The sequence below is a fragment of the Triturus cristatus genome, chromosome 5_2, assembly GCF_964204655.1.
Source record: "Triturus cristatus chromosome 5_2, aTriCri1.1, whole genome shotgun sequence".
In the NCBI taxonomy this organism is placed as follows: Eukaryota; Metazoa; Chordata; class Amphibia; order Caudata; family Salamandridae; genus Triturus; species Triturus cristatus.
The window spans coordinates 321,813,881-321,830,577 of NC_140588.1; positions in this window are offsets into that span (position 1 = coordinate 321,813,881).

The following is a 16,697-nucleotide window of genomic DNA, read 5'->3' on the forward strand; positions in this document are numbered from 1 at the left end:
ATCAATGCGTGGTAAAGGATGAGAGTCCACCCAAATAACTTTGTTCAGACTTCTAAGGACTTCTAAGGTCCACACAAAGTTGGCCATTTTTTTTCCGTGCAATAACTAATGGTGATAACCAAAGTGAAGATTCAATCGGTTCTATGACATCATCCTCACACATTTTTCACAATTCTTCTTGTATGCTAAAAGGGACATTTCTCAGTTTGTGCTTAACCGGGGTGGTGCCACTCTGTACCTTAATCAAATGTTTAAAACCTGCTATCCTTCCCAACTTTTCACAAAAAACGTCATCGAATTTCTTAATCCACTTTACACCATTATTCTTTTGGCCCGACTGTTCACACACGGAATTTTCTGTGACTAATGATACTTGAACTCTCCTTCCAGGTCTCAAAGTCATTCCGAATAATCCTTGATGATACCATCCTAGGATATTCAAACCTTTCTTTGCTACGTAGGCCTTCCCTATGATCATCTCTTCCTTAAACATCAATTGACACTCAAAATACCCTGTGAGTTCTATCTTCCTACCATCATACATAACGGGGTTTCTGTCTGGAGGATGTAGCTGTTTGTTGACACACGTTTTTTTAAACAATTCATCAGTGACCATTGTCATCCTGGCACCTGAATCAATTAATAAACTAACAGTCTTACTATCAACCACAATATCTTCATATGGGTCGATTCAATCGACCTCACTACCTCCCTGTACAACCACAATGTAATCTCTCTCGAATTGTTCATTTGTAGAATCCACACTAATTTCACTGTCATCAATAGAATTAACCCTGATACTTTCTTTGGGAGACTGCCATACTTTAGCAAAATGTCCTGTCTTGCCACATAACTTGCACTTAACATTTAAAGCAGGACAAGGACGTCCATTGAAACCATGCCTAGGATTCCCGCACCTGAAACAGATATTCTTCTGATTGAAAAAACTTTCTTTGGTCTCTTTTTTTTTTTGTAAAAACGTTATTAGTACCCTTTTGAATAAAACTAGTATTTTCTTTACTAATGTCCTTAACTACAGACACTCCAGATTCTGTTTTCTTTGTAAATTCTTTTGAAGACTTACGTGAAAGTTCAATACTTTTTACTATATTTATTGTTTCCTCTAGAGTAGGATTTTTTAATGTCAACAATTTCTCTTGTACTTTTTTATCCCACACCTGACAACAATTTGATCCCTGATGAGTTGAGACGTAAAATTTTCAAATTCACATTCTGCCGCTAATGTGCGTAAAACAGCCACATAAGTTACAATTGACTCATCTTGTTGTTGTTCTTGTGTGAAAAACTTATGTCTATTAACAATTAAACTGGGTAAAACATCAAATTACTTTTCTAATTTTTTGACTGCTATTTGATATTTATCGATATTATCATCCTCTTCTCTCACTTCATAAGGTGGTAAATGCTCATATACAGATTGACCTTCTAATCCTAAACTATGTTCCAACAATAACTTTTTTCTTTCTGCACAATACCTGTTTCCACCAATAGCTCCCAGATATTCAGTAAAAGCCCTATATCACGAACGCCATTGAATAGATGAATCTCCTGGAGCCTGTAGAAAAGGAGGTGGGGCATTAATACTTTGCATGCTTATTTGAAAAATGAATAAAATTAGCAAAACAATGCAAATAAAACCAAAATGATATGCGTAAGTGTCACAGCAGTACTTTAAACTGTTACAAATTTACACGCAAAACGATGAAAGATGATGTGTGTGCGTATCACAGTAGATTAATTGTTGAAAATTTGACAAGCAAATTATTTAAAAAAAAATAATTAAATGTGTGCGTGTCACAGTGCTGCACACCGATAAGATGAAAACCCTATTGTGTGATACGATGTGGAATCTTTTCCTGACTGACACACAAAAAAACATAATATGTGTGTGTGTCACGTTATTACACAATTTATTGCTGAATGATGTGCACATTGATCATGTGTGGTTGTCACAGTGTTGCGTAGTACTTTGAGCGATTCTCTTCAACACGAGATGACATTCAAACTGGCACGCAAAATAAACGTGTGCGTGTCACAGTGTTGCACAGCACTCTAAAATTTTAGCACATAAAGTTCAATCTCTCCTCACTTGTAGAGTGATTAATCTTATGTGCGAGTCACAGTTTTAGTAGTACTTTGTGCAATTCCCTTCAACATGAGATGACAATCAAACTGGCACGCATAATAGATGTGTGTGCGTGTCACAGTGTTGCACAGCTTTCATTGTAGTTGTGTATTCTAAACGCTTTCCGCATATATTTTCTCCTACGATTAATCTTTAACGCAAGAAACTGTGGCGTTATATTTATTAAATGAAACGCCTTCTGTTTCTACTTTTTGTGAATGCCTCTCACTTATTTTCTTGCTGAAGACTGTGCAAATATCGTGACGACCTTTGTTAACTAACAAAATGTCTGCCACGTTTTAGAAATAAGTGAAAACGCTTGCGTTGCTGTCCGTATGTTTTATGCCTGTCCTGTGACAGGAAGCTGACGTTGTTGCCCAATTTTATCTTCGTAACTTTCTTTTGAGTGATTACGGGCTACAATAACAATCGGGAGCTAAAATGACGAAATTTACCTGAAGCGGTGGCAGTAAACTAACGAAAGCAGGATTATCTTCCGCGCTGCTGAGTAAGGTGAAACCCTACTCACAGTTTCTTTTCCACGTAGGTTCTTCTCCGTTTCCTCCGAGGTAAGGCAAACTCGTAGATCGTCGACAAAATTGTCGAAGTGAAGGAGACCACACAGATGTAGACACTTGAAGAAAGAAGGTTTATTGCTCAACCCTCGCCAGCTCCCAAAAAGCAACTGATCCTAACAGAACTTCCAGTATGACAGTTGGTGGATTCCGCATTCCAAGGTTGGACAGCTTGGAATGTGGAAAGAAGCACACCACAACAGTATGCTAATACAAAATGCGAAAATCATTACCTTACTGGAGATCTGCAAGTAAATGTTTCTGTCTCTAGTGTAGTTTACAATTCCTCAGTGAAACATTGAAAAAGTAATAGAATAGACTCTGCAATAATCTTCCATGGGAATCAAGGCTAAAAGTTTCCTGTTATTCAAATCTTATAGTTTAAATGGATACAATTTTATAGTGGATTTTAAACTCCATGTGTTTGTCATGGGAAAGGAAGAACGAAGCTGCTTACTATCGGAAGATGACTTTTTATTGGATGGGAATGATCAGACTGCAACTTTGTTGTTAGCAAGTTCTTATTTCCTTTAATATTAGGGTGTGTTTATAGCTAGCTGAAGTGCCCTTCATGCTTTCTCTTGTATTCCCACTTGCCCCACTCCTGCTATTTGCATATTTCACTGTGAGCTACTGCTGACGGTGATTGCTGTTGTCTGACACACTGTAGGTGACAGTTTCTTTATGCATTTGCCCAAATGGGTGCAACTACTGCTGTGTCTGTCTACTAATTTTCTGATTAAGATTTATTTCTGTACAGTTGCTACTGTGACTGTATGCTAAAGTTTTGGAGAAGATGAGACTCGGCTGAGTTTCAAAGAACTACTCTTTTATTGGGAGTTCAACTTAATTTAGACTTTAGATAGATGCTCCTTTGATCTTGCTCTTTTTCAAGAAGTCTTTATGAGCTCTGGTAGGTTAGGTTCCTTTTGGAGAGGATAGAGACAAATTCCTTAATGGAACAAGCTGTTAGTTTTTATTATTGATAACTCAAAACATATTTTTACTTGATGATTTCTGTAAAGTTTATCTGATCTATTAATTAAATAAAAAGACAAATAAAAACATTTACTAAAATGTACTTAAACGCACTTCATTGACTGAACTTAAAACTGTAAAAAATGCTGAAAATCTATTGATTTGATCTGGTTTCCACTCATATACAATGGCAAGGATCTGTCGCCTCAAGGAAGAAGTTATAGCATGGAGTTGGAGTCCATTCTTGCAAATAAAAGGTTTTAACTTGTACTGAAGATTAAAATTGGACTCTTTCTGCCCTATCAGGTCTCTGCCTCTTAACATTCCCATCTCTGAATTTCATCGAAGGAAAGGCACTGTCTGATTTCCTGCCAAAATCTTTACATGTCTGGGTAGAGGCCACACATTATCCAGCCTGAACTGTGTGCAGGCTGACTTGTTAAATGTTCCCTGTTCTGAGCAAGAATGTTTTTACTATACCTGCATACAGTTATCTGTACATGTGCTTTTGCCTCATCGGGTGTGTTTTTGGTTTGTACACATTCTCGAATCCAGCTGAGATAAAGCCAGTCTGAGTGGTTTGCAGACGCCATAGGAGCCACATGTACAAATGATTTTTGTAGTCACAAAGCATCCAATTCAGAGACTCAGGATGTTTGTGACCTCAAAAAGGCCTGTTGGTATGTAAGCCATTACGAAATTAAAATTCAGGGTTTGTGAATACATACCGAATCAGTATTTAGAAGGGGCATGTTTAGGGTGTCTCTTTCAAATACCCAATCAGAATTGTATGTATTCATGCTTTGGGAATGAAATCCAGTCACAAAAACATGAACGTTTTACAGACAACTGAAAGATAACAATAAGGCATTCATAAATGGGAAAGGGGCCACAAGGACAAAAGGTTGGCGGGATTCCATTCTTTGTACATCTGGCCCATAGTTGAGTCTCTTTCCTGGGTCCCTGTTCCCCAGTAGCACCATCTTTGGGTTGGCTCCTCTAAAAAAAAAAACTGGACCCTTAATAGAGAAAATCATCAACAGTTCCAATGCACAAGGAGAAAAGTTCATACATCCTAGGGCTGTTGTTATTTTATTTGATTCTGAGAAACAAACCCCACTTTGGGGGGAGTTTTTGAGATATCAAAAACAAAGCAAGTGGGCTTCAACATGAATAATCGGTATTCCATCAAGATACCTTTTCAAAAATATAAAGTGACACAAATATTGTGTTAAAATTATAGTGCTAGTGAAGGTAAGTTTTTTTAGGTATGGTTGTGCATAATATTTTTAATTGTTTGCTAGATTTTTATTAGTTATTGCTTAACAAATTGGTATCATATTCATGCTAGCTATTTTTAATTATTTTACTGTATATTTTGATTAGGTAATATATTTTAAGGTTTTGCTGTTTTAATTTGCCAATGTGATAGTTATATCAACAAACTTGTTAAAATATGTAATACATATTTTTAAAAATACGGTCATTATTGTTGATTGATTAATTAGAATATTTATTTTCTAATTATTACATTGTTTTTAATAATTTAGATATTATATAAATATATTATGAATTGGAGTTTTAATATAATAATTTGATAGTGTTGTTATTTTTTAAAATACTGTGTAATTTCAATATTTTTTTCTTGTAATTGTAATTTGTTTTAGTGGTTGTTGGAGTTTTAGTGTAATATGGGGAGAAGTATGGCAAATGTATTTTTTTGATTGATGTTTTTAATATAATGATATGATCATTTGTATATGACAATTTCTTGGTTTTAGTTTTTATTCATTTTTATAAATCAAATAATCGTAAAATATGTTTTATATATGGGTGGGAAAAAAAATAAAAATATATATATATATATATATATATTCACTGAAAAAACCAAAGGTTTCAGGGGCGTTATAGTTACGAATTGGCATTTAAAAAACCTTAGAAATTCAGTGAAAAAACCATAGGTTTCAGTGGTGTTATAGTTAGCTGGACATTTCCCTCGTACAAAACCCTAGAAATTCCTCTGTTATAGTTAGTTCAGCTAACTATAACTGGCGCCCCCGCAATGCACTGCTGATGACGTCACATATTACATCACTCATGACATGGTCAGTGACATCACTGATGACATCACTGATGACATCTCAAATGACATCACTGATGACATCACTGATGACGTCATCCATGTGATAAATTAGTGCATCTTCTCACACCCTAATATAACCTTTGATACACCGACTCAAAATTTCAGACGGCCATTTTGACATCCATAGATACTCCAATACCAATAACTACTCACCCACTCATTGACTTTTAGGTCTACATACATGTCCACTCACTCACCTGTACAGTCACTCATACTTACAGTCACTCTGTGCATTTATACACCTATATAGACACTTACACACCGCCAATCATCCATTGAGGTACTGACACATCTAGTCAGTCATGCAAATAATTAATCACAGTAAAATTTACTCACCTATACAGTTAAAAACACTCAAGTTCACTTACTCATAAAAATACTAACAAATTATGTGTCTTCCTGCAGAAAAACAAACAGCACATGACACAGATATCCTTGCACTATGGCGCATACAGCCACTCCCAAAATCACACACTCTCACATATAGATAGTTATATACTCTTACACACATATACACTGCGTTTCACATATGTAGTTACTGACACATGTACAACTGAAATATACATTCAATCACTAACACACCCATACATACACTCACCCAACCATACAGTCCATCACAGATGCACTCTTAAAAACATGCACCCACTGAATCACCCACTCACACATCTAGTCACAGAGTCACACACACCCTACCCACACAAACACTCAGGCACCCATACAGATATTCAGACAACCAATCAATAACCCATATAGACACTCATATCGCTATTCACAAAACCATGCAGCCACTTATACACCAACACACAGACACATACAGACATTCACACAGTTTAGTCACTAGTCTGCAGTAAGATACATTTAATGACTCACTTATAGACTCAGTTACGCACCTAGAAAATCATCCATTCACACACTTGTACACCCACTTATTTTTCAACAGGCCTTTCCCTATATATATTAAACATGATAAAACTGTTCAGAAACACATACTCAATGGATGATGTCATCAGTGATGTCATCAGTGATGTCATTTGAGATGTCATGAGTGATGTCACTGACCATGTCATGAGTGATGTAATATGTGACGTCATCAGCAGTGCATTGCGGGGGCGCGAGTTATAGTTAGCTGAACTAACTATAACAGGGGAATTTCTAGGGTTTTGAACAAGGGAAATGTCCAGCCACCCCTGAAACCTATGGTTTTTTCAGTGAATTTCTAAGGTTTTTTAAATGCCAATTCCTAACTATAACGCCCCTGAAACCTTTGGTTTTTTCAGTGACTTTCAAAGGTTTTTTAAATGCCAATTCCTAACTATAATGTGCATGAAACCTATGTTTTTTTCAGTGAATTTCAAAGGTTTTTTAAATGCTAATTCCTATCTATAACTTATCTCTGAAGATATCATGAAAAGCATTCTTTTTTAAAAGTAGGGTGCACATTAGTTTTGTGGAAAAGCATCTTTGTGATTGGTTAAGAAAAAGCAGTTTCAACGTGGAGTACATATCATAGGATAAAATTTGCTCAGCTCAACCACACCTGCTACTTGCATTTGGAAGGCACTGTTCGAACTTAAAACAATCGTCAACTTTTAACCTGCACGTGTCGTTAAATGTTCAAGAAAATGGTACAAAAAAATATCGTAAAGTTTTTAAAAATTGATGAACTTTTAACCTGCACGTATTGTAGAATGTTCTAGAAAGTGTGTTGATAGAATACGTTGCACTTCTGACTTCTATGTGTTGTTGAATATTAAAAAAAACGGTTCATATGGAAAAATAAAAAGAAACCAATAGAGAAGTTTTGAAACCTAAAAGAATCAAGGAACTATTCTAATTTATTCTTTACATGTATTTATGTGTGAAGCAACAAAATTATAGACACAACAGCACTAGGAAGAGGAAGAAGCAGGGAGTGGGGGAAGGGGGGGGATATGGGCAGAATGGCACACATGTACAATTAAGTACAACACACATATAGACTAACAATGGCCAAAATGAAACACACCAACAACGAGCACAAGTCACACAACCTGCCAACATCACACCACTAAACGAGCATAGAAGTGAAAACCATGCTGCATTCATACAGGATGTGAACAAAGGCCGGTCGTTGGTGTTGTGGGATGTCTGCGACCGTGGTCATCATGGATGAGATGCCCAGCATGTGGCACATGGTCAAGTTCACTGTCTGTTATGTTGCCAAACGGCTTCTCCTCCCTCCCACGAGCCCCCACACTTTTGTACGGTGAGCTGTTGTATCTCGTGCACTCGTACGGCACGCCATTGTAATGCCTATTTGTGCATGTCCTGCTACATTCCAACTACAACATTACAGTGCCGTTTGGAGGTGGTGCATGCCACTTTACAACATCGACTGCTGCGGCTCTTGTAACAGGCCACACCAGAACACAGAGACACACTTACCGCACTTCCTGTACACGGACCTGTCCGAGACACCCCTTTCCCCTTGCCGGATAGGCACACCCCTGCACTGACCTGTGAACGACAGACCAGCACACGCCAGTTGTGCATGCAAGAGGATGCGTACGTAGCTACACATCCAGGCTCACTGCCAACGCTGAGGTGACAGCACACTGTGATGTTTCAGGGCTCGTGCCTATCATGCTAAGACAATGACCACAGGGACACACTTACTAAGATGTGGGTTTGGGGGACATTGGCAGTCCTGGAGTTGTTGAGATGAGTCTTCTGGCCCTCATGGGTATCCATGTATCATGCTCATTGACTCAATGGCACCTGTGGGTGTTCTGGTGTGGCTCTTGGCTGTGTTCCCTTTCATGGTGCAGGTAGTTGTCCTGCTTAACACCAGCAGAAAGCAGGTGTAAAATCCCTGGTGCTAACGTGTCTTATCGCCGGAATTTGTTTCGCATTGCAATTGGTGTGAAAGTTGTGATGTGATTTTTTTCGTGTGCACAACAATATACGAACTGAGCAGTGTATCTCGTCAAGATCCAGCACCTGACGCACTATTCCCAATCAATATAAATACAATGAGATTTCTTAATAGATTTTGTGTGTACACTGTAAGTGCAGCCAATACCTCAGTGCAATACAATACAGGATTTTAGTATTTAGAATAAATCTCAAAGGTGCACCTCGTGTCTTTTTGCATGGGAACGGCTACTCTCCATTTCATTATCAGCACTTTAACGGAAGTAAAGTTGAGATAAATCTAACACACTATTCAGAAGTTGGTGCAAACTGCAGATATCACCAGTATTCCAGCGATAAGTGCCCCAAAATTTAACACCATGGTGGACTCCATCAAATAACAGTAATAAGAACAAGAAAGAGTCCCACAGCAGTTAAGAGAACAACCAAAAACATTATTAATTTTTTTTCCAAACTTTATTTTTTATAATAATAAATATATAAACGATAAACTATTTTCAAACTTTATTTTTTTATTGACATAAATATAAACAATCAACTAATAAACAAAATGTAACAACAATAATCCAAAACAACAAGGCGGAACACTCCTGTGGGAACCACGGATGTCGACGACAGACCTGCAAAATCAGAAAGATTGTTAAAAAAAAACAACATGGTATTCTCAACAAAATACCACAAGAAACAAATCACAGATATATAAAATGCATACAGCTAACAAAATTTTATAAGTTTAACTTACAAAAACTGTAAATGTTGCCGCTTTAAAATATTTACCGAATCTGAGGAAAATGTTTTGCAGAAGGCACCACGCCCACAACGTTTTTCTTCAGTGGTGAAGCAATTTTTAACTTTTTCCAAGGGGCAAACAAAGACCAATGCCACCTTCTTCATTCGCAAGATTTGCCAAAGAGTTCTGTTACGAGGGGATCCTAACAAAAAATACTCATGCGGCACAGCAAGTATGATGAAACACCTAAGGAACCTTCATCCAAACAATCTTGCACGAGAAGAGTGCAAACAGATGAGAAACACTCCTGTTCTGTATCTGTAAAAAAGAATCACAAATAAATGTATATTAATAACTTTCACATTTATACTATTCCATTACTGTACAAACACATTTTATATAAAAACTGACTAAGAAACTATAGCCCTGAACCACAAGTGTGACGATCGTTAAAACACTACATGCATAGTGCATACTACTTTGAAGCAGTTCATGCCCTAATGCCTACCTCACTAAAAGACTACATGCTAACTGACTAAATGATTACAGTACTATAAGGAGACACACTGGGTGAGTGACAGGGTGTTTGCTAGAAGAGTATGAATACTAACTAGGGAATTGAAGGTGTGAAACACAACTGTGTAGGTGATTAGAGGACTGCATCCATACTGCATAGGCATTTAAAGCAGTCCATGTGCTAAGGCCTGGCTCACTGCATGACTACTTGGGTACTGACTGAATGATTAGAGTACAGCAAGGAGAGTGCCTAGGTGAATTTATAAGTGCTAGGCTTTTCGCACAGGGAATGGATAAGTACTTGGTACTGAATGGGTCACTAGAGGAGTGCAAAGGCAGTCACAAGTGCTGGACTGTATGGATACTGACTAGGAAATTGAAAGTGTGAACGACAAGTGTCTAGGTGGTTAGAAGACTGCATGCATAGTGCATAGGGGTTTGAAGCAGTCCATGTGCTAAGGCCTGGCTCAGTGTATGAATACTTAGGCACTGACTGAATGATTAGAGTACTGCAAATATAGTATCTTGGTGAATTTATAAGTGTTTGGGTTTTAGCACAGTGAATGGATTAGTACATGGTGCTGAATGGGTCACTAGAGGACTGCAAAGGGAGTGACAGGGTATTTCCTGGAAGTGTATGGATACTGACTAGGGAATTGAAGGTGAGAAAGACAATTGTGTAGGTGGTTAGAGGACTGCATGCATAGTGGATAAGGGTTTGAAGCAGTCCATATACTAAGGCCTGGGTCACTGGATGAGTACTTGGGTACTGACTGAATGATTAGAGTACTGCAAAGATAGTATCTTGGTGAATTTATAAGTGTTTGGGTTTTAGCACAGTGAATGGATTAGTACATGGTGCTGAATGGGTCACTAGAGGACTGCAAAGGGAGTGACAGGGTATTTCCTGGAAGTGTATGGATACTGACTAGGGAATTGAAGGTGAGAAAGACAATTGTGTAGGTGGTTAGAGGACTGCATGCATAGTGGATAAGGGTTTGAAGCAGTCCATATACTAAGGCCTGGGTCACTGGATGAGTACTTGGGTACTGACTGAATGATTAGAGTACTGCAAGGAGAGTGCCTGGGTGAATTTATTAGGGTTTGGCGCAGTGAATGGATTAGTACATGATGCTGAATGGGTCACTAGAGGAGTGCAAATGGAGTGACAGGGTGTTTGCTGGAAGTGAACGGATACTGACTGGGGAATTGAATGTGTGAAAGACAAGTGTGTAGTATGTTAGAACACTACATGCATACTGCATAGACATTTGAAGCAGTCTATTTGGTACTTAGAAACTGACTAAATAATCAGACTACTTCTAGGACAGTGCTTAGGTAAAACATTTATATTTTCAGTTCTGCCACAGTGAACAGAATAGTACATGGTACTGCACCTTAGTGTCAAACCCTGACTCATTTTATCAATGCATAAGCAAAGACTAGCTTCTAATGCTACTAAAACTTGACAACATGAGAGGTTTTAAATTAGTTATCTGTCAGCAAATACACGATGTTACCAAATGCTTCTCTCACAGTGGTTCTCAAATGCACACAGACTCACAGTGTGATTCTAGACAACAACCACTATACCTAGGAGTTTACCAAAATCATTCACTACTGTGGAAGTGATAAGTGAACTGCACACAATCTTCATTTTTCAGGACTGCACTTTTATGTCAAAGCCTGGCTCATATAATCAAAGCATAAGCAAAGACTGGCTTCTAATGCTACTAAAACTTCACAACATGACCGGTTTTAAAACAGGTATATGTCAGCAAATACACGATGTTACCAAATGCTTCTCTCACAATCCTTACCCAAATGCACACAGACTCACAGTGTGATTTTAGACAAGCAACGCTATTCTAGGAGTTTACCAAAACTCATTCACTACTCTGGAAGAGTGAATGGTACTGCACACAATCTACATATTTAAGTACACCACATCAGTGTCAAAGCATGACTCATTTAATCAACGCATAAGCAAAGACTGGATTCTAATACTACTAAAACTTCACAACATGACACGTTTTAAAACAGTTATCTGTCAGCAAATACATGATGTTACAAATGCTTCTCTCACAGTGATCCCAAATACACACTAACTCACAGTGTGATTCTAGACAAGCACCACTTTCCCTATGGGTTTATCAAAACTCATTCACTACAGTGCAAGTGGTAAGGGAACTGCACACAATCTACATATTTCACAACTGCAATTTACTGTCAATGCCTGACTCATATAATGAAAGCATGAGCCATAATTGTCTTCTAATGCTACTAAAACTTGACAACATGACATGTTTTACAAAACTTATCTGTCAGCAAATACACGATGTTACCAAACACTTCTCTCACAGTGGTTCCCAAATGCACACAGACTCACAGTGTGATTCTAGACAAACAACACTAGCCCCAGGAGTTTACCAAAACTCATTCACTACAGTGGAAGTGGTAAAGGAACTGCACACAATCTACATATTTCACGACTACACTTTAATGTCAATGTCTGACTAATTTAATCAACGCATAAGCAAAGACTGGCTTCTAATGCTACTAAAACTTGACAACATGACAGGTTTTAAAACAGTTATCTGTCAGTAAATACACAATGTTACCAAATGCTTCTCTCACAATCCTTGCCCAAATGCACACAGACTCACAGTGTGATTTTAGACAATCAACACTATCCTAGGACTTTACCAAAACTCATTCACTACTGTGGAAGGGGTAAGGGGACTGCACACAATCTACATATTTAAGTACAGCACATCAGTGTCAAAGCATGACTAATTTAATCAACATATAAGCAAAGACTGGATTCTAATGCTACTAAAACTTCACAACATGACAGATTTTAAAACAGTTATCTGTCAGCAAATACATTATGTTACCAAATGATTCTCTCACACTGATCCCAAATACACACTAACTCACAGTGTGATTCTAGACAAGCACCACTATCCCTATGAGTTTACCAAAACTCATTCACTACAGTGCAAGTGGTAAGGGAACTGCACACAATCTACATATTTCACGACTGCAATTTACTGTCAATGCCTGACTCATTTAATGAAAGCATAAGCCATAACTGTCTTCTAATGCTACTAAAACTTGACAACCTGACTGGTTTTAAAACAGTTATCTGTCAGCAAATACACGATGTTACCAAATGCTTCATTCACAATCCTTACCCAAATGCACACAGACTCACAGTGTGATTTTAGACAATCAACACTATCCTAGGAGTTTACCAAAACTCATTCACTATTCTGGAAGAGTTAATGGTACTGAACACAATCTACATATTTAAGTAGAGCACATCAGTGTCAAAGCATGACTTATTTAATCAACGCATAAGCAAAGACTGGATTCTAATGCTACTAAAACTCCACAACATGACAGGTTTAAAAAAAGTTATCTGTAAGCAAATACATGATATCACCAAATGCTTCTCTCACACTGATCCCAAATACACACTAACTCACACTGTGATTCTAGACATGCACCACTATCCCTAGGAGTTTACCAAAACTCATTCACTACATTGCACCTGGTAAGGGGACTGCACACAATCTACATATTTCAGGACTGCACTTTTCTGTCAAAGCCTGACTCATTTAATCAAATCATAAGCCATAACTGTCTACTAATGCTACTAAAACTTCACAACATGACAAGTTAAAACAGTTATCTGTCAGCAAATACACGATGTTACCAAATGCTTCTCTCACAGTGGTTCCCAAATGCACACACACTCACTGTGTGATTCTAGACAAACAACACTATCCCTTGCACAACACCAAAACACATTTCTTCATCTAGAAGTAGTACTACATTTTAGTATAGAAACATAACATAACTCATTTCACAAATTCATAAACAATGACTGGTTTCTAATTCTACCAAAATATAAAAACAGCACAGTTATCTGTCTACAAACACATGAAAAACACAAATGCTTATCACAGAATGGTTTCTACATGCACACACATTGTAGAGAAAAAAAGTACTCCCTACACTTTAGCAGGAAAAATACATTAGTCTGATTAAAATCAAAATAGTCTACATACATCCCCTCACAATTAAATAACTCATCTTTCAAGTTCTTTTGTAGATTAAGAAGTATATCAATCACTCACCATATTTTCTTTTACAGAATCTCTGCACTGTGCACCTCTCAGCAAAAGCAAAGAATGAAAAAGTTTCCCTTTCATTTTCCACACATATACATGTAAACATCAAATCACAATCCTTCGCACATAAACTTAAAAGCAAACACACATTTCTATTGGTTAAACATTTCAACCCTTTCCAACTGAAATACATTTCAACCCTTCCCCCAATCTGCCTTCTGCCTGTTACCATAGAAACAGGTCATGGAACACTGCACTGAGCTCACAGGTCACAAGTTCAGCACACAATGTTCCTACACAAGACAGGAAGTGTGCTTGACTTTTCAACATATCAGCTTATCATATATAATGTTCCTTACAATCTGTTTATGTTAACCAATAACAATCATACCTTTAAAAAACTGAAATATACACCCTACCTTTCAGTGTAGAAAGTTGTCATATAACCAATGATTTCTTGTCGTTTTTCAAAAAACGTTGCCGTGGATCCGCGCACCCACCGCGAGAGAATCCGTGCATCCAACGTGATAGGATGCGCGCACCGTGCGCGCATTTCCCCGTGTTTTTTTTTTTTTAAAAAGGGGGCCCCAGGGGGTCCTTCTGGGTCCCCCTAAGCACCTCTAGAGGGTCAGAGTATTTCCACTCTGCCCCCTTTATATGTTTTACACACTTATTCCCGTTGAATCTTCAGCCTTGCTTCTACCGAGGCAGAAAATGGCCGCCAACAGTTCCTGGTTTCGAATGTAGAGAGACACTCGACATCCAATTAGCATTCAGTGCGCGATCGGGAGGGTGTGCGCTCGGTTCGGGGAGGGTGCACTTACGGTGCGGGTATGGTCCGCGGATCCTACGCGGCCATAGATATCACTAACTATTTTACCCTAATTTTCTCAGGAACTGCTGAACAGATTGACACCATATATGCAAAAGGCACAAGTCCGAAATGAGGACTACCTCTTTGCCAAATTTGGTGTCATTCCGTTCAGCGGTTCGCGCTGTAGCTGCGACAACAGATCCTATGGGAAATTGCATGGACAAAACGCGTTTTGGTACACCGCTTTTTTCTCGGCCCCCGCTTGACGGATCACCGCAAAACTTTCAGGGTAGGAGCGGAGCGAAGCTGGCCAAAAGTTTGGAACATTTCGCGAGGATTCGTCAACCGGCGCCAACGTTATTCCAAATAGAATGTTGCGGATTTCCTATGGAAAATAGGTCTTAACTATAACTATCTACTGGTGACCGCCAGTAGATAATATATATATATATATATATATATATATATATATATATATATATATATATTCACTGAAAAAACCATAGATTTCAGGCATGTTATAGTTAGGAATTAGCATTCAAAAAAACCTTAAAAATTCACTGAAAAAACCATAGGTTTCAGGGGCGTTATAGTTAGCTGGACTTTTCACTCGTACAAAACCATTGAAATTCCCCCGTTATAGTTAGTTCTGCTAACTAAAACTCGCGCGCCCGCAATGCACTGCTGATGATGTCACATATTACATCACTCATGACATGGTCAGTGACATCACTCATGACATCACTGATGACATCTCAAATGACATCACTGATGACATCACTGACGACATCATCCAGTGAATGTGTGTTTTTCTGAAAATTACATATGTTTTATATATGTATATCTCAAGGTCAATGGAAGAATAAATGGGTATATAAGTGTCTAAATGAATGATTTGTTTTTGAAAAATTGATTGCATAACTGACTGATTAAGTGTATCTTAGTGAATACATGGCTTAGTGAGTAATGTTTAAATATGTAAATATCTGTATCAGTCTCTCACTTTGTGTATAAGTGGCTGCATGGGTTGGTGAGTAGCTACATGAGTGTCTATATAGGTTATTAGTTGTTTTTTTGAGTATCAGTATGAGTGTCTGTATGGTTCGGTGGGGGGTATTACATAGTGCATAGGTGCATGAATGAGTGACTCACTGTTTGTATGTGTTGAAGACAGCTTGTGTGCAGGACTGTATGGGTGGATGAGTGTGTGCATGGGTGTGTTAGTGAGTGAATGACTGTCTCAATAGTGTCTTTATGAGTAACTACATATGTTTTAAACTAGTATATGTGACTATTGGTGTATATAAGTGAGTATATGTGAGAGTGAGAGATTGGAAGAGTTCCTGTATGAATAAGTATGTGTTTCTATAAGTGATTGTTTAAAAGACTAAGTATGTGTAAGTTTCCATAGAAGTAAGTGTGGTGGTGTGTGTATAACTGTATATGCAAGTATGTTTGATTCTTTATTCGCATGAGTGACTATGTGTGTGAGTAACTCTATGGACGAGTGGCGTTGTGTCTGGGTAGAGGCCACACATTATCCAGTCTGAACTGTGTGCAGGCTGACTTGTTAAATGTTCCCTGTTCTGAGCAAGAATGTTTTTACTATACCTGCATACAGTTATCTGTACATGTGCTTTTGCCTCATCGGGTGTGTTTTTGGTTTGTACACATTCTCGAATCCAGCTGAGATAAAGCCAGTCTGAGTGGTTTGCAGACGCCATAGGAGCCACATGTACAAAT